The sequence below is a fragment of the Triticum aestivum genome, chromosome 4A (genome assembly GCF_018294505.1).
Source record: "Triticum aestivum cultivar Chinese Spring chromosome 4A, IWGSC CS RefSeq v2.1, whole genome shotgun sequence".
Lineage (NCBI taxonomy): Eukaryota > Viridiplantae > Streptophyta > Magnoliopsida > Poales > Poaceae > Triticum > Triticum aestivum.
Window position 1 is genome coordinate 350,457,710 of NC_057803.1, and position 24,056 is coordinate 350,481,765.

Consider the following 24,056-nt stretch of genomic DNA (forward strand, 5'->3'; position numbering starts at 1 on the left):
AACCGGCCCTTGGGGGCTACATCAGCAAATTTCAAAGCATCAAGATTTATATTATTAAGTCCCGGTTTGAAAGCATATTTCAAACCGGCCCTTGGGGGCTAGGAGAGTCAGCAAGAATGGAAGCATACAAGCAGGAAGGAGCATATGGAAGTTACCTCATATTTATGTTTCAACATATTAACCAGACCGGCTTCATAGTCACGGCTGGCATACAGCCGGTTCAGATAGCCGGAATGGATATCTTGGGCGTTCAGAGCAGCGTAAGTCGTCAGATCAGCATTCCACTTGCCTTTGCCAAAAGCAGCAAATTCTTCCTTGGCAGAATGTTTGGATAAAGTGACAGGATTTCTTGGCTTAGTATGGCCAGTGCCAGTAATGACAACTTTATCATCCTTGGTACCGCCGGTTTGCACTGGAGTTGTTGGCTGGTTAGTAGGGTTTGCTGGACCGGTGGATCTTTCAATCCGGATGGAACCTGTGGGCTGATGGATAGGACCTGAGGTATCAGTAGGTCTCTCTTCAGCAATAAGATCATCATCTGGCTGCGGTGGATCGTTGGGAATATCCTCAGGAATAGCTGCTTCAGCATTGGGTGTCTTGTCTACTTCAAGAATGACATCTTCTTCAGCCACTTTGTCAAGGCGGGCTTTCTTGCTTGGCCTAGGTTTGGCCCTGAGAAGAATAATAAAATCAAATACAGCATATGTTCTAAGGCGATGTACTGCAAACATCACAATAAGTATAGCTTAGCCGAGCACCGTTTTAAGCGGTGGGAGCTGAGTAGCCGAGGACTCGCCAGAAGATGAGTGGGAAGTAACCTGGTAATTGGAGTCAGACGGATTAAGAGGTTGACGAAAGCAGTCCGCTTTAGGACAACCACTGACAAGCAAATTAGAGACCTCTAAATGGCGTTTCCGAACTGGACTATTCGGTAAACCGGCGGAGGTAACTACCTGGCCGTTGTGCCGGGTTGTGCGACGAGCTTCGTGTTGTTGGGTCTTCATAAGAAATTTAGGATCCGAATAAGCAAGAGGATGAGAAAATTTAACTTTCCGGTTTGCCTGGCGGATTTTTTGTGAAGGCAAAGTTTCTGAATCGGAAGAGAGAATAATTACCTCTGCAACATCCGAGTGGCTGGCTTCGGCATCATCCTGAAAAATATCATCATCAATAAGACGTATGAAATATAAACCAAGTGAGTCAAGCTCTACCTCAAAGTCCAGATTATCTACATCATCATCAGATGCCGGATTAGAAGATGCAGTGGTTATTTTCCTATGGGCAGTCTTCTTCACAGCTTTAGTCTTTTGCTGGGTTGCTCTTTCCGGTTTGTCTGGTTTTTCTGGTTTCTCCTGCGGCAGTTTTTTGCTCCAGAACGGATCATTGCCCTGATTATGCAGACACTAATATTAAAAACAATGACCAGACATATCAATAACAGAATCAGCAAATAGAAAAATCAAAGTCTTACAGCTGGCGGTTTGTTGGTGGCATAGAAGGGAAGCAGGCCGATTCTAGCGCAGACGTGTTCCGGCTCATTCAGTATCTTATGCACAGCTTCTGTGATTTCTTCATTGGAGAGTTGGAGTTTTGAATGTCGCAGTGGGTCATCAACACTGTCAGTATACTCGCACATTAAGCCGGAGCGCTGACTAAGGGTCAGTATGCTCCATGGTATCCAACAGCGAGCGAGATCAACCCCTGTTAAACCGCTGGCCGTAAAGGCTCTGAGCTTTGACAGCTGGGGAGCGTATTTGCTTCTCTCCTGGGCAGTCAATCTTTGAGGAAAAGGGTGTGTATTGCTGAGCCGCTCCGGACGAAAGCCAGGCAAGGGATTCTCACCAGCAGGGGAGGTGTCTTTGCAGTAGAACCATGTCTGATTCCACTCCTTGGGGTGACTGTGCAGCTTGGCGTGAGGGTATGTGACATCTTTCCTTTTCTGAATCGCCATGCCACCCAACTCCGTATTATAGCCATCAGTAAACTCAGTACGGCGGTTTAGATGGAAAAGGTCTCTGAACAATTCCACTGTGGGCTCCTCTTGAAAGAACACCTCACAGAGCACTTGGAAGTGGCACATATTTGTAACAGAGTTGGGGCCAGTGTCTTGCGGATGGAGTTGGAAATCGGCTAAAACATCCCGGTAAAATTTAGAACCGGGCGGCTTAAAGCCCCGGGCTAAGTGATCTACGAAAACAACAACCTCTCCTTCTCAAGGTGTGGGAGGGCATTCTTTGCCAGGAGCCCTCCAATGGATGGTATCTTTGCTGCCTAAAGCGCCAATCAGGACTAAATCGTACAGTTGATCCTCTGTGACGCGAGAAGGAACCCAATTGCACTCATATACTTGCTTGGCCATGATGGAATCTACAAGGTAGAAGATCCCGGTTCAAAAATGCATTTGATCAAGGTACGTTGGTATGGGCACTTTTAAACCAGAGACAGAACTATCTGAACCGGAGTTTTATGAAGAAACAGCATCTGGTGGTTCAACAAGGGGACTAATGGTATATACCGGTTTGGCAATATTTCTACAAAGTTTAACCGCCAGATCTAAGCATTGAAACAGTTGAGATTGCGGATAGATAAGTATACAGAAACAGATTTCACAAGATTTCTCTATAGCGACAGATCTGAAGCAAGTTCAGAAAAGAAGTAAAATATTCAAGGTTCAAAAAAGAACAGTACCGAATCAATGGGCAGAGATACAGGTTGATCTATGGTCTTGAGGCATATAAGTAAAGGCGGATGCTAAGAACTACCGCTACACAGAGCAAAGGTTCACAGGTTCATCTAGGATCTATCATATGAGTATGAAGCAGACGATGAACACTGAAGAACTTGGAAACCCTAGAACGGATCTACGGAGGAAAAGGTGAAGAACTCACCGGAGCCGAGGAAGAAACAGAAGGTCGTCGTGATGCTCTGGTACAATCAGGGTGATGCAGCGGCCAAGGTTGGAGCAGAGGTCGTCGACGGCGGCGGAGCTCCGAAGCTGGACGACGCGGGGAAGACGAAGCAGAAGGGCACGAAGGGGAAAAAGAAATGACCCTTCGGTCCTATTTATAAGGCAAGGGACATGAGTCAGGCGCGAAAATTAAGGGACCGTGGGTTTGGAAACGAAGTTGTCGCCTTAATTGTCGCAGACCTATTAAAAAAACAAAAAGGGGGTATCATGGATAAGGTTCTTTATAACAGGTGATGTCACGCCGGTTTACAACGACCAGAGAAGATGACATCACGGCGGTTCAACAAACTACAAGAAGATGTTGAAGATGAAGATTTTTGCTAAGGATTGACATGAACCTGTTCAAATCAATCTGGGGCCTAATGTTGGGGATATTACTTCTGGGCGTAAACCGGCCTATCTGGGCCGGGTTAACTTCATCAGTAGTTAATTATGTTAAAGCCCAAGAAGGCAGATGAGAGCTCAAGGCCCATAGTCAGTTCAAGGCCTGTAGCCGTAAACCGGCGTTGGTATTTAACTTGTATTATAAGATAGGAATAAGTAGAGACCAAACCGGACACATCTATGAGCCGGTATTGGGACTCTGTGAATCGACGGGCATCACCCGTGTATATAAGGGGATGACCCGGAGGCGGTTCAAGAACAACAAACAACAACTCGAGAAATAGGTGAAGCTTATTTCCTCCCTAGTCATCGAAACCCCATCAATTCCATCACAACTAGACGTAGGCTTTTACCTTCATCGAAGGGGCCGAACTAGTATAAACTGTCTTGCGTCCTTGTGTCCGCTTTAACCCCTTCAAGCTAACCCATCGCGATGGCTCCACGACTAAGTCCTTTCTCTAGGACATCTGCCGTGACAAAACCACGACACACGGTACAATATTGAAGTCTTGCTGAAGAGGACAAAGGTTGGGCGGGCAATTATCCATAGCCACTGGCCTAAAGTAGCAAGGACATTCAACATCACTGAAGGCTCAATATTTTCCTTCCGCTTCTGCAGTTTCCCAGATGAGATTCATCTGTCTATTTACCGTGTATGATGCTACTTTCCAAAGGTTTTTGATGCTGCATGTGAAACTTGGGCTGTTGTGTAATGGCGTAACTTAGTACCAAATCTATCTGATGTAATTCAATTATGAAATCCTGGTTGCTTTTATATGGATATGAAATATCTGGCGTGTTTTATAAGAAATATCAGTTTGATTAGTACATGGATTATCAATAATATGCTAATTACCATGCTCATTGGGGTTTTCTATTGCAAACGGTTACTCAGACAGCACCGTCGGCGATGAACTCAAACAACCCACACGGTTTCTAGAAAGTAGGAGTGTTTGATCAACTAATAATCACACATGGCTTCCGGCAGCGAACTGTTTGCGTTAGGCCAGCTTGCACAAATGTTTCCACACAAAGAACTGTGTGGGATGTACATACCTACGGAAATGATTTTATGGGATTCACAGTGTGGGATTTACATACCTACGGAAATCATTTCTAGGATTCACCGTGGGATGTACATACCTACGGAAATGATTTCCGGGATTCACCTTGTGGGATGTACATACCGACGGAAATGATTTCTAGGATTCACCGTCTGGGATGTACATACCTACGGAAATGATTGGGTTTCCATGCCTCGCCCGATTGCACACGGCCCCAGCCTGTGTCCCATGAGGGGCAATCCCTGACGATTTCTGGGTCGTGTGGGAAGGACCCGCCTATCGCCCACACTCACTTGGCGACGGTTCGAAATGCCGTCGCGGAAAGGGGTTTTAAACCGTTTGTTTTGGACATTGTTGTACCAGTGATGAGTGAGCATCATGTGCTGACTTGTTGATGGCCCTGTAGTTGTTGTGGTTGTCCATGTCGGGCACACACATTAGATGACGGGAACTGTTGAGTGGGGACTATAGCTCCCTTCTGGTGTATGCTTCCCTTGTTGGAGCAGCCGCGGTGAGTCAGAAGACGGTGTTGCTGAAGATGCAGAAAATGCATAATGTTAACAATGACATGTATCTCTGATCTGAAGAAATACCCTAAAAGATCAATAGTAAGGTACGAGAGTGGTCACACATCTGTTGACTGAAGACTAAATTTGGATCACACGATTTTATTTTATTTTGGCACTGTCCGATCTACGCCGGATGGCTTGATGGCCTTCTTCTGCCTCCTGGCGGACACTGTTTAGGATCTTCCCCAAAGAGCTAGCGACCACTGGCAGAGCAGCATGCCTCGAATGTCCATAGCCGCAAGAGCTCCGACCAAAACCCTCCTCCCCGCCCCACCGGACTGTTGTGGTTGTGCCGCCCCCAGCCAATCCACAAAGACTCGCAGTCATCCAGATTCGTTGGTGGTAGTACCTTTAACCAACGCAACTGTATGATAGCCATCTGAGCGCTGCTTCCCAGGCGAAGTCGAGCCCCCGCACCCTTACGTTAGACACCAGTCAACCAGCAGCCTAGGAGCTTCGCTGCCTCGAGGGGTGGTTCTTCCCATTCGGAATCGATTGTCCCAGAATAAAAATTCAGAAAACTGACACCTAAATAAAGTTATTTGAGATGAGGGTACGTCCTATCTTGTGGCCTGGTGAAGTAGGAAGCTCCAGCTACCGAGTTGGTGAGGCCAGCGTGGTTGCGGTGGCTACCAGTGACAGGAAAGCAGAGATGTCGCGATGGTCGACAGCTGCGAGGAAGCAGGGCCGAGGCCATGGATGCATCTTAAGTTGGAGCTGCTCCGGCGCCATGCACAACGGCGGGGGTGAATCAGCGCCGGTACGGTTCACACGGACGTCGTCAAGGCAGCTCCGGCAAAACGGAGTAAGAGGCACACGGCCTAGTGCACGATGGCAAACGGACAGCGTCTCCGGCATTGGGGAGGAGGGCTGCGGTGAATTTGGTGCGGTGGGGGCACCATGAAGGATGGGCTGAGGTTTTGTGGCTGGGGGGAAGGGAGCTTCCGGGGAGAAGATGATTTGGCTCCCACGAGGTATGAATGGGGAATTGGGAGGGGGAACCATGTCTTATGGACGCATTTGTCTGAAATGTGGGGGGACTTACAGTTCTACCCCTACCTTTATGCTTCTGGGCTTGGGTCTGTGTACTAAGGGTCGGGGATAGTAGAGTTACTTTGCTTCTCCCAAATAATGGGCGCGAGTGATTTTGGGCGAGGAGGGCATGTTTTGGAATAGTGGGCGTGAGCGATTTCGGGCGAGGAGGGCGTGTTTTGAAATAGTCGGCGCAAGAAATTTTGGGCGAGGAGAGGGTGTTTTACCACCCATGGTTTATGAATTCTTAGTCACATGTTATTTTAGCCAAGGAGAAGGCGCGCTTGGATGAAGTTACGGACCTACCCTCGACGTACAACGGCCCAATTGATGTGTGTCCCACATAGGCCGGTAATTTCACGTCTCCCATTGATTTGCTAGGGCGCATTCCACCGAGCAGAGGGTGTTTAGCGGTTCGTTCAAATTTTGGGAGAACGAGCATCCATGTCTACCTTACCAAGTAGATTCGTACCAAATTTTGAAACATTAGCTTGCCACTTCTTTTTTAGATGGAGAGGTGATGCTCAGGACTAATGTGTTTTTACATGCTCGTTGCTAACGATTTACTATATGACAAGTAGTTGACCCACTCAAAAACGGGAATCAAACACAAAATGAAATATCTCGATTCAATGAAATAGCTCCTTCACCAAGTCAAAATAGTGAACTGAATCCAAAATTGAACACCTCAATCGAGTAGCATGTTCTACAGTATTATAATACTCCATGAATACGTAGAAAGTCAAATTAATGAACTTGTTTGATACGCATATCTCTGTTCTTGTGTGGATTGCAGACAACATGTTCTCCTATTTAAATATTTGAACGCAAGTTTATATCAAAACATGGTTTATATCAGTCTTTGATGTGTAAAACGTGACCTCCCCCTCTCCCAGACTCCTGCTCTCTCTCGCCGACAATCTTCAATTCTATCGCACACATCCAAACACAAACCTTGTTGGTCCCTCTCCAACTCTCTCTCTCTCTCTTTGTGTGTGTGGGGGGGTCTTTATAGTTCGCATGCACACTCTATTTATAGGTCTCTCTCACACACTATGTATGATTCTTTAGTCCAAGCTAAATATCTTGGGTGCACTCATCGTACGCACACAAATTCCCTGGCTTGTTGCCCATAACTCTCTCACGCACCACTCTACTTTCTCTAAGCTCTTCCCTCTCTCTCAAACTCTCCATCTCCATGGGTCACACATACATATGCATATCTCACTCGCACTCAATAGACCCATCTAAAACTCTATCTCTCTCCCTCGTTCTCTCTCCATCTCACGCGCGCACACACACACAATCTCACGCCTAGCCATGTATGATGGTCTCTCACTCAATTGTAGGCACATGCTATTCCCCCTATATGTATATGACTAGCTAATTCTTAGTCTTCATCACAAACATGTGCATGTTCTATCTTGATTTCTCTCGGGGCATCTTTCTATCGCGCACGCACCTCGTCCCTCGATCTCCCACCCATATAGTCTCCTCATGATCTCTTGGGGATCTCTCTATCACAAACACACCCTCTCTCCCTCCCCATGCGTCCATCTTCTCCATGCGTCCCTCTCGCCCTTTGTTCCTTGTTGGCTATACCTCTATTGGACATGTGCTATAGGGGTGTCTCTCTCCGTTGCAAACAATCACGCACGATCTATCTTCTTCTGTCTCCTCACCTCGCTTTTCTATCTCGGACATGCATGTGCGATATGTTTGTATAAGAAACGAACACACACACTCTCTCTAATTTATCATTTGTTGTCCCTTTCTCATTCACACACATACTCCTTTTGCACACTCTCTCATTCTCCTTCACACACACTTGATCTCTCTCGACTTAAGCATTCTCTTCAGTCCATAGCATATAGATTTATTGAAAAGTCAAACATCACAAAGTTTAACCATGTACATGGAGAAAAATATTTACATGTAGAACGGCAAACATATATCATTAGATTAATCATGAGATGTATTTTCGTATGATGTATCTTTGGTATTGTAGACATAAATAATATTTGCGTAAACCTGGTCAAGGTTTCCAAAGTTCGACTTCTAAATAATTTATAAGCACTGCATTATCGATCGGATGAAACATCTCTTTCCCCCGCTCAGCTATCTGACACACCACTCAACCGTATCGGGGCTCCTCTATCTCTCTCAAACTTTATATCTCCCTGGTTCACACGTACACATATCTCGCTCGCGCTATGAAGACCCATCTAACCCTCTCCGCCCTTGTTCTCTCTCTATGTGACACGCACCCCCGTAAGTACCATAATCCCGCACTCCATCATAGGTGCACGCACTCCCCCCCTAAGTATGACTATCTCTCACTAGCCATCAGGAACACACCTATTGTCTCCTTCCATCCATACGTCTATCTCGGTGTCTCTTGGGGTATCTTCTATCGTGCACACACCCTGTCACTCGACCTGCCACCCATGTAGTCCCATCACGATCTCCAGGGGATCTCTCTATCACAAACATACACTCTCTCCTTCCCATGTCTGCATTTTCTCCATACGTCTCTCTCGACCTCTCTCCCTTGTTTGTCAGACCTCTCTTGGCCACGTGATAGGGGTCTTTCTCTCAGTTGCAAAGAACCACACACTATCTCCTCACCTCGCTTTCGCTGTCGAAGATGCATGTGTGATATGTTTACATAAGACACACATGTTTTTTATCTATGTTTATCGTGTGTTGTCCATGTCTCTTTCACACAAGCACACACACTTTTTTCAGTTACTCTTTCTATTTCACACACGCACACACTTTTTTAGTCAGTCTTTCTATTTCACTCTCTCTCTAGTTAGGTACTCTCTCACGTCCATAAGCATATGGATGTTTTGAAAAGTCAAACTTCAAAAAAAAGTTTGACCACGTATATGTGGAGAAAAACATTTACATCTTGAATGATCATTAGATTCATCACAACATGTACTTACTTCATACTATCATTTATCTTTGGTATTGTAGATATAAGAAATTTCTTTATAAACTTGGTCAAAGTTTCAACAGTTTGACTTAAAAAAATGTGGGCACTACATTATCGAATGGAGGAAGTACCTCTTTCTCTCTCTACTATCTCTCACGGGCCTCCCCTCTCACTCGAACTCCCTATTTCGAGGGATTATATGGTCAGTATATCAGCATATAGCTCCATATATTGTTTAGTTGACTGGTCAACCAGTCCACATGCTGCATTGTCAGCTCATGTTCTCTATCTACGTGTGCTGGCCCATGTTGCAATGGGTGAAAATGATTAAACTAGAGGCCCATCTGACACGCTGTGAAGTAAGCAAAGTTGAAACCACTCGGAGTAGCACCCCACATGCTAGTAAACTAAGGGCACACTTCTTCCGCCTGAAGGAAGCACTCGCGCACACTTCGCCACTACATGGCGGCATGCACAGAAGGACGCACTCACGCACACCCAGCACACAATACACACCAGCACACGTGCGTCGCCGTTGGCTGAGATGGACGGCGAGGCAGCCAACAAGCGGAGGTGGCTCGAGCCAAAAACGGGTGGAGGAGGGCGGAGTCACCCATCCTCGCATTCTTCCTCTTATGTCCTCTTCTAGTTATGCTGAGAAAAAGAGCTTGGGGCTATGCCCCGGGCTCCATCTTGAAACCTCCCCTAGATCTGAAAGGGAGACTTGGGCGGTGCGGTGACAACGCCGGGATTGGCAACCCCAGCATGCTTGCCGCGGGGTCGCCCATGGCCTTGACTTCAATGGGAGGGGACGCAGATGACACCATGTCGAAGCTCGAGGCTGGCATGGCGCGTGGTAGTCGATCGCCGCCCATTTTTCTTCCTTTCGCAACACCGGGGAGGGGCCATAGAAGGAAGTCGTCGTTGGCAATGGTGACCCCGACTCCTCCTGGGTGACGTTCTTTCACCATACAAGAGGGATCTTTGCTCCTATCCACGTCTTCTAGGCGCATGGTGGCTTCCGATATCAGTCCCGCTGGGGACAACCATTCTCTTTGCGGGTAGTCCTTCGGAGAGCATGGTGTCCGGTACGGCTGCCGCGATGGGATCATCGAACGGTAGTGGTAAGGGAGGTAGTAGAAACCTATGACGCACCAATAGTGGGGGTAGCCATTCTGACGGCTCGCATTTGTCGATGACTCTGCTACCCCCATATGGGATCCCTTTAGCGCCTCTGTCCCTCCTGCCCTCTGGTTCCTCCCTCCCAACCAAAGGGCGGCAGCGTCTTGATCCTGTGGAGGAGCGGAATCCAAGCCGAGTCCGCCTCTTGCTTCTTTAGTCCCTCCTTGTAATACCCCCAGGGAGATGGAAAAGGGCATAGGCGTAACGGGGCACTTATCTTTTTTCAATCTTAAATTTGTAGGCCTAGGCAAATTTTAATCCAAATAATGTAATCTCTCGAGCCCGTGTTTGTGTCCTGTAATGCTTGTACTTGTATCTTCATATTAATGAAAAAGATGAACCTCGCTGGGAACCCGTGCATGTGTATGTCCATGTAGAGGTGGGATGCCTCTTAAATGTAAATAAACGAGTTTTCCCCGGCAGGCTATCCTACTGGTACCCTTTTTATCTGCTAGAGAGCTGTGTCTACTGGGTGACAGACAAAGGGACCAGCTCCACGCCAACTTCTCTTTACCAAGGGCCACTGCGACCATCCTGACCGAAGCAACGTTCGAGTCAGGGATGGGAGCACCCAAGTCTCAAAGAGTGGTGAAGTTTTCTTATGCACAAGTTATAACTTACATGACACTAACGGACAGGGGGTAGAAATTATCTGTTTGGCTTGCCGGGGATCGCAGTGCCGAGCAATCTTCTCAACTTCTTGTCAAAGCCAAGTTCACAGCAAGAACCTGCAACTTCATGCATATGAGAATGAATGCAAGATGCGACCATATATATATATATATGCATATGAAAATGCTCATGAAATTCTTATGCAGTGGTATTGGAATGCTCATGCATGCATGTAATCTTGGTTGGGCGCCCTCCACAGCGCTTCTTTATTTTCTCTTGCACACGGTCATCGTCCTGGCTTTGTACAAGGGGTTACATGCAGCTGAGGCAAGGCCTATACAAAACGGTGGCTGTCGTGCAGGGCCCGACAGCCGCACCTTATGTGTAGAACATGCAGAGATGCTCAATATTCACTGAGAACAGAGTGTCATCTCCGGTCTCCAGACGGATTGCGCCAGGTCTGGTTACTCGTACTACCCGGTAAGGGCCTTCCCACTTCAGTGACAACTTGTTTGTAACCTTGGCAGACTGAATGCACCTAAGGACAAGGTCACCTTACTCAAGACACCCGGCATGAACCATGCGTCTATGATAGGGACATAGGGCTTGCTGATAGCATGCAGCACGCGTAGTAGCCCGGAGACGGTTCTCCTCAAGTAGCACAGCGCTATCACGCTGGTGCTTATCCTGGGCTACTTTGTCGTAAGCAAGCACTCGAGGAGACCCGTAAATGAGTTTCATGGGGATAACTGCTTCTGCCCCGTAAACCAGGGAGAAGAGAGTCTGCCCGGTTTGTTGTCATTTGGAGGGACTAGAGAACTACCGGCAGCTCCTCGATCCACTACCCTCCATGCTCTTGCAGCGTATCAAAGGTTCTTGTCTTGAGTCCGCGTAGCACTTTAGCGTTCGCCCTCTTTGCTTGTCCATTGCTCCGGGGTGTACCACAGAGGCAAATGAGAACTTGCATCCAAGGGCATGAACATATTGCATGAAGGCGCGACTCGTGAACTAGGTGCCGTTGTAGGTAATGATCCTTGCCGGAACTCCAAAACGACACACCATCTCTTTCAAGAACTTGATAGCTGACTGACCAGTCATCTTTCGCATGAGAGTCACTTTCGACCAGTTTGTAAACTTGTCGATAGCAACGAAGAAGAATTCAAATCCCCCGATTGCTCGGTGGAAGGGGCCGAGGATATAGACCCCCAAACCAAAACTGGCCATGATATATGGATTGTTTGAAGAGCTTGGGCAGGCAGGTGGGTTTTCTTGGAATGGAATTGGCAGGCTTCGCAGTTGGTGACTAGCTCGACCGCATCTTGGAGGGTAGTGGGCCAATAGAATCCTTGTTGGAATGCTTTCCCAACTAATGCCCTTGATTCAATGTGGGAGTAGCACATGACTTTGTGTATATCATCAGTAGTTCCTTTCCTTCTTCCCGGCAGACGCAGTTCAATTTCACACCATTGGGCCTCCTTCTGTAGAGAGTGTCATCGACAAACTGATAGATATTGGCCCTCTAGGCTACTTTTTCAGCTTCATCTTGGTCACCGGGAAGCTCTCTAGTGTGGACGAAGTGGACAATCTACCTTGCCCAAGTTGGAGCCTGGGGCTCAGCAACAAGGACTAGCGGCACCTCCTCTGCTGTGGGAGCACATGCCTCGGTCATGGGGTCCATGGGCCCGATTGGAGGGTGTGGTTCGGCAGGCTGTGAGGAGTTGTTTTCGGCAGGGTCTCTACCAGGAGCGGACGTCCCTACCAGGAGAGGTTGATCAACTATGTTGTTTTCGGCAGGGTCTCTACCAGGAGCGGACGGCCCTACCAGGAGAGGTTGATCAACTATGCTGTTTTCCGCATGGGGTACATGCTCTGTTTCCAATCCGTCAAAGCGCTCCTCCATCAATGGACTTTTGTAATCCTTGTTGACTATTCTCACCACAAGCTGTGAATCTCCTTGAATGATCAGCGTCTTAATTCCCAATTCAGCTGCAATCCTGATCCCGGCAAGGAGCCCTTCATACTCAGCTATATTGTTTGTTGCTTCTTCCCGGGCAAAATGCATTTGGAGGACGTACTTCAAGTGCTCCCCGGAGGGGGTGATGAGAAGCATGCCAGCTCCTGCACCTTGTAGGGAAAAACACCATCAAAATACATAATCCAATCTTTGGTTGAATTCTTGTCGGGGATAACTGTCTCTGTCACTTCCTCATCAGGGGTTGGCGTCCATTCTACAATAAACTCTACCAAAGCCCTGCTCTGAATAGTTGATATGCTCTCAAACCTCAAACCAAAATTGGATAACTCCAAAGCCCACTCCAGTATTCTGCTGGTAGCCTCAGGGTTTCGGAGTATCCTCTGCAATGGAAAACGAGTGACAACCATGATATCGTGGGCTCGGAAGAAGTGGCACAATTTCCTTGAGGCCATGATGAGACCAAAGATCAACTTTTCACTCCAAAGTACCTTGATCTAGCCCCCTGTAACAGGGAGCTGACAAAGTACACTGGGTGCTGCACCACTTTGTTCCTTGCGGCATCCTTGGGGTTGCCCTCATTGACGTGCTCATAGGTGTCCTTATCCTTCTCTGACTCTACCAGTCCTTGCTCACTCTCTGCCTCATTCACTTCTCTTTGCTCTACCAAAGCTGTACTGACCACTTGGTTAGTTGCCGCTAATTACAACAACTACGGCTCCTGGGGTTTAGGAGAAACCAAGCTAGGCACAGAGGACGAGTAGGCCTTCAACTCTTGCAAAGCTGTATTTGCTTCCGGGGTCTAGTTCACTGGCCCTGCCTTCTTCAAAATTCTGAAGAACGGCAGGGCATGCTCGGCATACTTGGAGATGAATCTGCTTAGTGCGCAACTCATCTTGTCAGGCGCCTCACATCCTTAATTGTCCTTGGTGCTTGGATCTGCTCGATGGCTTTGATCTTGTCGGGGTTGGCTTCGATCCCACAATGGGACACGAAGAACCCAAGCAGCATGCCGGAGAAAACACCAAATACACACTTCTCCGGTTTGAGCTTCAAATTGATCTTGCGCATATTTGCAAATGTCTCCTCCAAATCCTGGATAGGGGTGGCTCTATCCTTGGTCTTGACCACAATGTCATCCATTAAAGCTTCTATGATTCTGTGCAGTTGTAGCTCAAAACCAATCTAGACTACCCTCACAAAAGTGGACCCGTCACTCTTTAGTCCGAACGACATGCGGACAAAACAGTACGTACCACATAGAGTAGTGAACAACGTCTTCTCTTCATCTTCCTTGGACATGAAGATTTGGTGATACCCAGAATATGCATCTAAAAAGAAGATCACAACTTGAAGTGGAATCTGCAATCCGATCAATACGCGACAAGGGAAACAGGTCCTTCGGGCAAAGTTTGTTGAGATCTGTGAAATCTATGCAAAGCCTCCAATTCCGTTAGCCTTCCGGACTACCACTAGATTTGCCAACCATGTGGGATGCAACACTCCTCTAACCAAACCAGTTGCCTCAAGTTTCTTGATCTCTTCCGCAATAAACTGCTGCCTCTCCAAGGTGAACCTCCCTGGGAACGCCGGGGATATCAGATGGTTGCCAAGCAAACACATCGATATTCGCCCACAGTAAGGCAACAAGCGCGCTTTCTTATTTGTCATCGAGGGTGGCGCTGATGGTAAGAGTACCATCAATGCGAGCCAGCCCTGCCGGGTCCTTCTTCACTTGGGGTGCAGCGACCTTGGATTTCTTGTTGTTGGAACACACCGGAACATCGTCAATGGGTGCCGTGCACTCGGTGGGGGCACGCTTCCCGGACTCCTTGCCAGAGGCCCTACAATGTCCCTTTTTTCCTCTGCTTTCCTTGGCAGGATCCACTACTGTCGTTGCCTCTGCCGCGACTGTGTCCCGATACATCTTGTCCACAAATATGATTGGATCCTTCTCATCTGATGTGATGGTGATGACTCCAAGTGGCCCAGGCATCTTCAAGGCGTTGTAGGCATAGTGGGATTCCGCCATGAATTTAGCCAAGGACGGGCACCCAAGAATCCCATTGTATGGCAGGGGGAGATCGACCACATCAAACACAATCTTCTCAGCCCGGTAGTTTAGTTCTATCCCAAACGTTACCGCAACATGATCTTTCCCTTAGGATGGCTCCTGCCGAGATTAACTCCTTGAAACGTGTTGGTAACCTCTAGTTCTTCCTCTGCTATCTTTGTCAGCATCCTGGGAACGGGGGTCCCCAGACATGCCTGCCTACAGCCCATGGTGTGGCTCCACCAGCAGCCCTGTACGGCCCATCTTCACCAGCAAACACTCAAGACCTCGTCAGGCCCGGCCTCACCAGGCTAGCTCGCGAGGGGAGGAGAGATCAAGGCAAGGGCGCCTCGTGAGGTTCCTGTGACGCAAGCCATGACGACAAAGGCCAGGCAGGCGCCAGCGCGCGTAGTGTCCTCGCTTCCCCTTTGGTGCTAAAGAGGCAAGCGCAGGCGCGGTGTCCCAAGGCGTCAAGCAAAGGTTTCCATATCGGTGCAACGAGACCAAGACCAGCAGGACGGCAGGATGGTGGTCACCATGGAGCCCAAGACGGCGTCAGCACCAGAGCCTTTGGCAGGCGAAGAACATCTTTTGTCAGGATAGCTTGTACTAGCTGTCCGCCTTGAAACTGGCAGTTGTGGGATCCCTTCCCGCCTAATATTTGGGAAGAGGACCCGGGCCTCTATATATAGGACTAGCCACCACCGTAGCCAGGGATCGGCTCATCGAGAGACGAAATCATCTTTTCTTGGACCGGATCCATTCCACCAAGGCAACCACACAAACTAACCAAGCATAAGAGCACCTCTCCTCTGGAGGCTGTTCTTCCCTTGTAATTGTTCATCCTCAGCCCAAGAGGCAATCCACCACGCCACACTAGAGTAGTGTATTAAACCACATCGGTGGCCCGAACCAGTATAAATCTTGTGTCCCTTTGTTCTGCGAGTTCGACGTGCTGAGCCTTGAGATTGCGGTGAGGGCGTGAGCTAGAGGGGGAGAGATCTTCATGCGCACCCCAGTGTTCGAACCTCGAGGGTTTTGCCGGAACCCGAAATCCAACATTTGGCGTGGAAGGTAGGGGTTCATTGAAGCTTTCCTTCTGCTAATCCGCGTTCCACCGCTCCACCACATCCATGTCGGATGCACGTCGAGCCCGGGCCGAGCGCCCGGCCGCCCTCGCCGCCCATGTCACTCAGACAGCCCCTATCGGCGGGCCTCCCCATTGTTCTCCATCTCCTGTTGCCAACACTGCTACCGGCGCGACAGCAAACGAGCAGCAAGTGTCCTCACTGCACCACTCCATGCGGCGGGACGGCCGCACTGCCACACCATCGTTGACTCCGACCGGCTCATCGTCTCATGCTCGCCGCGCACCCACGGGCGTGTAGGCTGAGATGCTCATGGCACGTGAGCTCCTGCATTACCACCGAATCGGCGACCTCTATGAGGACTGGCTGGACCGCATCGCTAAGATCGTCAGCGCCGCTGGGGGCTCTCCTGCACCATCCCTCTCGCTACCATGCCCACCTCCAGCCACGGGCGATGTAGCTCATGGAGTGCCTCCACCTCTTCCGCATCAAGACGGCGCCCTCACTCCAAGATGCGCAGCTCACGGAGCAACACCGCCTACTCCGCGTCAAGACGGTGTCCTCGCCCCAAGACGCGCGGTCCCACGGCGTGATCCACCGTGACGTCTGCCCACGCACGAAGAAGGCTGTCAAGAGGTTCCCCGGCCACAAGAAAACGCTCCAGCGCTCCCAGCACCACCATGACAAGACCGCGTGCCGCTTGTGGCGGCGATGCACGAACGTCAAGGGCAGGCTCCGCCCCCGTAGAGGGCCCCGGTGGCCACGGCAGGCTGCCGCGCCTTTGCTCCCGAGCTGCGTAGCGTTGTTTGGCCAGGAAAGTTCAAGCCGGATTTGCCTCCTCAGTACGACGGCAACCCCGTCCTGGCGGAGTTCCTCCAGCTCTATGAGATGAGCATCGAGGCGGCCAACAGCGATGAGAAAGTCATGGCGAATTGGTTTCCCATGGCTCTCAAGGATGGCGCTCGCTCGTGGCTCCTGAACCTGCCTCCTGCCTCCAGAATCGGTGAGATGCACGACCGCATCGTCGCCAACTTCCAAGGCACTCGCGACCGCCCTCCGGCCGCGGGTAACCTGCGCCGCATCAAGCAACAGCCGGGAGAGACTCTGCAGAAATACATCCAGTGCTTCAACCTAGCTCACGCCAGCATACACTCAAGACCAAAGGCAGGTGCAGTTAAGGCACCAGAGCTTAGTCTGCACTTCGCATATAAAGGCTCTCCGCCAGTCCAATCTACGAAATCCTTAGGACCTACGCACCCTAACCAAAGGCAAGAGTAATCACCCCAATCGCAAAATCAATTGACTAGAAGCTAGACTCATGGAGGTGATGAGCGTGAGCACTAGCTGACTGTGTCAGATGGTCCACGACGCCGGCCTGTAGCCCGGCACCGAGGAACATCTCCAGGTCATGCTTGAGGCCGCCAGGGCGAGAGGCCGCCTGGATGATAGCTTCATTTCCTTGTCCGATGAGGTCCTCGCTGGCTTCCTCGACAAGTTCACCATCGTCAAGAAGATGGCGGATGACCTCGACGTACGCCTCCAGCCCACGTTCCTAGGCTTTGCGATGCCCGCCACCCTCAACGGCCTCTATGGTACCAACATCTTCGACGCACTGGTGGCCCTGCGAATGCACACTGTCGCCCCAGAGAATGTCCACCTAGACGTCGCGCTCGCTGCACAGCGTCTGGAGCAGCAAGACACCATCGACATAATCACCTACGTCTACGTGCAAATCATCCACAAGGACTACTACATGCAAGAGGAGGACGATAGGACGCTGGCCTTCTTGGACCGCAGGGCAACCTTGGACGAGATTGTTCAGAAGCACGTTGCGCTCGCCGCCAACGCTGCTGCTCCTCACATGTCGGTTGGTGACCTGGAGCACTAGGGCGTGAGGATGTCGTTGATAGATCCGTATGTATCTTTATCTTTCTGTCAAATCAATGTAGTAGTATATGGTAATACTAGTAATTATCTTACCTTTCACATCAACTTCACAATATTCGTACGTACTCAAGCATGAACCACGCCAGAACCAAACTTCTCATTACTCTAGGGAAAATCGTTATTTCTATCTATCGATCGCGCCATGGAGCAGAACCAAATTTTACAAGTTACAAGTTCAAAAGGAAAAGCCTGCCATGCTCGGTCGCACCCCCACACGGTTGGTCCGGCACGCCGCTCAAGGGGGAATGCGTGTTGTGTTGCATTTTCACTTACAAGTGGGACCGTAGTTGAGCAAACTGACTATCTGCAAACCCCCAGCCCGCCCACCACGCGATGGCTGAGAAAACATGAGGGAGAAGAGATGGCTGTAGCATGGACTCCAAGAAAATTGGTGTCAGATGGGACTCGTGTGGGTGGCATGTGACGTACTGCTAGACATGAATGCTAGTTATGTCCCATGTCACCCCACTATATCGAGGTGCTAGTTACATAGAGCGGACACATTATCTCCCAAGGAGTATGATACACCACTAGTACTAGTCACATTGTCGTGAAATTTCCTGGAGTCCGTGCTCAGCCCTCCTCTCTCTCTTCTCAGCCAGCCAGCAGACACACGGAGCCCATCGTCTATTTGCTCACGTGCGGTCCCACATGTCAGTGAAAATGCAAGAGGACCCACTGAACCTGCACATCTTTCACCTCGACGTGCTGGTGATGAAAAACAAATCCAAAAAAGTTCTTTCATGGCCGCTTTTGGGGTTACTCAAAAGTAAGATTCTATTTATAGTTTAACCCAAGATGCACATCACGTGGCATCAACAAGCACTCCATTTTCTTGCATGACATGACCTGGATGCTGGATGACCCGCATGTCAGCAAAAGGTGGGAGAACTCGACCAAATATTCTCCACATATAGACCGGAGGAGTAGGAAACACGGCAAGCCATATGCCTACATCATACTATGTACAAGCCCACCTCACGCAGTCACGCTATCACCATATTTCTCGGCATCTGTGCAACACCTAACTCTAGTTGATCTAACTAAAACTAACTATTGTGCTAGCATACTTGAATATTAGGTTGGCTCTATGTGATGTGGCAACTTCATTTAACTGAATGCTGGCTATACAACTACGGTACTCACACTCCAAGAAGTGAGTCGAAAACCATTCATAAATTGAGTTTATGAAATGCATATGCAAATGTAGCATTCATTACATACAACAAGTCATCAACACACAACGACAACGAGGATACATGTTCGATTATAGATTAGTTCCAACAAAACATTCTAGTAAATACACAAGTTTTCATCACACAACAAATAACAAGCAATGAAATGAACTTCAGCTCAACCAAACCTCGGCATTGGAAACGCTTGCTTTGAACCATAGGTAAGCCTCTGGGAAGGGCCAGCTATTGTCAATCTCGACATCAACGTAGGACTGATCATCTAGGCTAAAGCGGCCTATATTAGGACGCATATTGTGATAGCCATGGTAGGGAACGATAACAATGTCTGAGGTATAGATACAGTTGCTTGTCACAAATGGTAGTAACATTGTGCCAATAGCAGCTGGATTGCCTTTCACCATCATTGGATAGTTTTGTCCAAGGAAGAGCGAGTTTCCTCCAAGACTATCAATACTGAACCAGGGAGAAGGTGTTGGCGCTAGCACACCAGTATCATTCCCGATTACCCTACAACGGATGTTGGAATAGGTCCGGAGTGTGCGACCATGCGAGACAACACCTACTTCCTTAGTTACATTAGCAGTGCCCTGTATACAGACAAGAAGAGGTGATCCATCGGAATAAGTTGCCAGGCGCCACTGAGAACAACATGTCCTGCTCGTCCTCATGCTTGTAATCATCACCATCGTCATCTCCCCCTTGGTTATAAATTTTTTCAAGTATAGTTGGTGGAATGTTCACAGGACCTTGGAAGCATAAGAAGGTTAATTAGTAAAGGGAAACTAGCAAACCCGAATGCATGTGGATGAAGGAATTATAATTACGATGGAAGACAAACGTACTGAGAGCATCAGGATTGCATGCAAAAACAGTGCCACAAGTGGTGGCAGCAAACACAAGACCCTCATATTAAATTGCTACATAGTACACATCCGTGTATAGAAACTGATTTTTGAGCAATATCCATTGAGTCGAAGTATGTAGGATGGCAACAAGCTTGTCGAAGATACCGACAACACAAGCATTCCTATAACACCAAGAGTGGTCGGGAACTCCACAAATTGCTATCTTCTATAGACGATAGTCAGCATGATCGTAGGACGTGGAACCCGGTGACGAGTGTACACATTCACAAGTTCCCCCTCGCAGTTCTACCCAATATAAACGACCCAATCTCCATTTGCGCCTGCCCAAGCCTTACCCTCATGCGATGGCATCTTAGCATCACACGTATCATTATCAAGCGTCATGAACTTGCACAAGGCGAGGCATCCGTCATTCGCGCGCCAGTGATCAGGGTCATGGCAAAAAAGATAGGGGAGTTCAAACCACTCCTGAACCCTTGGGTTCTTTGTAATGATGTTATTAGTTGAGTCGAGAATGGTCTTGAATGAACCTGCCATGCTAGCAGAGGTGATGATGTTGCACAAATCAGTGAGTTCCTCCACCACGTCATCTTTCAGATTGGGGCAAGAATAATGGGGTCATTTCCATCCTGTTCCCTCCATGGAGAAGACGATCGAACAATGGTAGAAGCAAGGGTGAAGGCAAATGGAGGAGGGAGGAAGAGCGTGCGATAGCAGTTCCAAATCGAGAGGGACGAGTGAAGAGGCGGTGGACGGTTGCCACGGTACACGAAGAAGCGCCCCAATCTACATAGACGTCTTTCGGAAATTGTACAAAAGTACTCATCGTTGTCTCACTGACATGTTGGAGCTGGACCACATGTCTATGAAACATGGTGTGCAAAATGAGATCTGGCCGGGTTGGCCTGAGGTGACGCATTATTTCTATGCTTTATTTTTTATTGGCATGTCGTTCCGTTTTGAAGCACGACTGACTGGTACTATATGCAGAGAAAATATAAACTACTCTACCAATACTCCACCTCTAGTACTAGTATCAAAAAAGGCTGGAGCTTCATTGCTTGCTTGCTAAGGGCAGCCCACTTGCTTCTCACACTATCACCCTCTCTCCAAATCTAAAAATGACAGCCTCTCTCTCCCTCCTCACCGGTGGTCACAGATCCACCAGGGAAGAGAAGGGGTGCAGCGTTGACGCACTCGTCATCGGTGAGCAAGGTCACGCACTGACAACAAGTCCGTCCTCTCAGACCTAGTGCCCGCACTTGATGGCCTCCGTCCCCAAGCTCATTGCCGTAGTGTGTGTGAAGAAGATGACGACCACGAGCTAAGCCACTTCCTGCCGACCCTCAGGTATGCTACCTCTGATCGAACCATAGCCTCGTTCTATTGCCCCATCTTCCACATCTCTACATGTGGATCTTTTTCCACTCCACCATTTTCCCAATTTGCAATCCTCTGCTCTGATGGTCACGCAGAGGAAAACCTTAATTTGCACTATTAAACGAAACCCTACTTCATGCAGACTAATCCATGTCTGGGGTGAATAAGGAAAGTAAGGGAGAAAGTACTGTCCAAGACACTAGGCACCAAACCAGTATCTAGGTTGAAAAGGGGAATATCAGTAGCTAAGGAATAAGTCTCGTTTCTCTTGGTTGAAAAAGGGTGAAAAAGGGTAGAAAGGCATGACAACGCAATAGAGAATGGCCAGGTCGATCGGTTTGTTGTCCTCACATAGGAAAAAGGTGGCTAAAGAGAACAAAAAAGAGACGTAATCCACATATGTTGCCTGAATATTTGTTGTTCTGGGCAACCATACCTCCCTCACAACTCTATGTGTCTGTGGTGGTACATCGTACTGGTGCACCCACTATCTGAATGGGCCTCCCATGCTCTTATTGCCACTTTTTTGCTGTTAGTATAACGCCAACGATAAAGTCAACCAATGCTAGTGCTAAAGTGATGCCACATTTAACTAATCCCGCACTCAGTCTAGTACCACCGATAAATTTAAGCAATGCCATTTAATGTATCTGGATTATTTTAGGGTTAGTTGTTGATTGTGGATGTATTAAATATTTTTCAGCTAAGGCATTCTAATGTTCTTGCACAGCCAGTATACCAATGATTAAACTTGTTACTACCCTCAGATTTTTGCATAGTTAATGCTTATAGATTACACTTTCATGGGATAAGTCAATTTTTTGTACAGTGTCACCAAAATGCCAAGGCGTTGATGTCATTTTATTTCAGTTAAACTACACAAATATTATGAAGAGAAGAGGAAAGGTTAATAGTCGGCACCTCCTCCTCTTTCGGCTGTTGTATTGATTCGTTAGATCAAGTTTTTATGTTTGATCGATTATCAGGATTGGGATAAAAAAATTCAAGTCCCCTCGAGTTCGAAATGATATTTACCTTGCAGGTAAATAGTTTGCAATTTTTTATATACTGTCATTAGTTAATAATGCTAGTTACCTTCAGAAATTTGTATTTGGTTTAATCATGTTGCACAGCTAGTATACCAATGCTGAAACTTGTTACCTTCACATTTTGTATTGTTAATTCTTATAGAAATCTTTCAGTGCTAGCTTATGGAAATTTGTTTAGTAAAACCATTGTACTGTACCCCATAATAACAAAACTACTCTACTATTGCACTAGCCACTGGATTAGTGTATATTCTTACTATTCGAATGGTGTTGCATTAGCGTATGGACATATATAAAGTGTGGCAAGCTTTCACAGATATGTTCTTAAGAAAACTACTACCTGTTTTCTAAATACTAGACATTTGGGTACTTTAAATTGAACTGCGAAAACATCTTATATTAAGGAACAGAGGCTGTAGAGTTCACTCAAATTATCCTGGTAAAGCTAGTCACACATTTGTTAAAATTAATGTTCATTATGTTATCGGAGGAGGTATGTATGTTTGTCTCTAATGCCTGTCGATTACATACCTGACATCATGATGTAATGTTAAGTCACTTCTTTTTGTACAGTGTCACTGAATTGTCAAGTAGGTGATGGCATTTTATTTTAGTTAAACTGCACAAAATATGCTTAAAAGAAGAGGAAAGGTCAGGAATGGTTCAGTTTTTAAGAAAATACTATGTATGCCTTCCTGACATCAGCCACTGTTGCCTTATTTATTCCTTCAAACAGGTGGTTAGAAACAGTCTTGCTACCTTTTCCCGTTCAGAAATTGGAAAGCTTATATTTGTGAGTCCATGCTTCAACTAGTGCCACTTTTATAGTAATCACACTTTCAATATATGCAAACAAGGATGCTCGATTTTAGTGGAATTGCACAAAAAGTCCAAATGGTTCAACATTAGGAGCATGTTTTCTTCCAAACCTTTATATCCAATTGGTGGCACTATCAGCTGTTCATTACGAAGGTACATGGTTTGATAGCATCTTGCTAGTATTTTTGTACTGTCATTAGATAGTAATATTAGTGGTTTGCATGTGAATTTATTGGCAAGGCGGACCTACATTGGAGGTGCGGGACATGATTCAATGATTGGGTGCTCAATTTCGGTTGTATCGATTTCACCTCTTCCATCACTACGAACATGGATATCCTTGGTCTGATGAAAAATAGGGGCTATATTTCTGCTCTGTACCAGCAAATCAATTCAGTACGAAATTGTCCAGTGCAAAACATGACAGATGCGAAGCGTAAGAGATGTGTTTAAACCGAAAATACTAGGTGGGGTATATGTTTTCTAGCTACTTGATATTTGTGCAGACGGATGTATGCCCGTTGTTATTTGGCAAACAAACAAAGTGACCGCAATTTTGGTGGAACTGCACAAGAAAATAGTATACTCACTGCATGTAGTGCCAGTTGAAAATAGACACAGAAAGGTTGGATAGTCATTTCATGGACAACACAAAAGTGGTAGTGTACTATTTATTGGCCAGCACTAGGAGGTTCATTGCTTTGGTCTGATTATACAATGGCCATCATTTTGCCTAAGTTAAAGTTTGTGTTCCGAAAATAGTCTCACCGTGTGGTCAAGAGAAGACTAAATCATATTGTAGTGGATGTTCCTCCATCATGTGTGGTTCATTCTGATGGTTCCAGCTGTTGGTGAAACCACTTACATTTGCAACATGAATTGTAGACTTCACAAAAATTGTTCTCTTTCACTATGTACTGAATGTTGGCCTAGA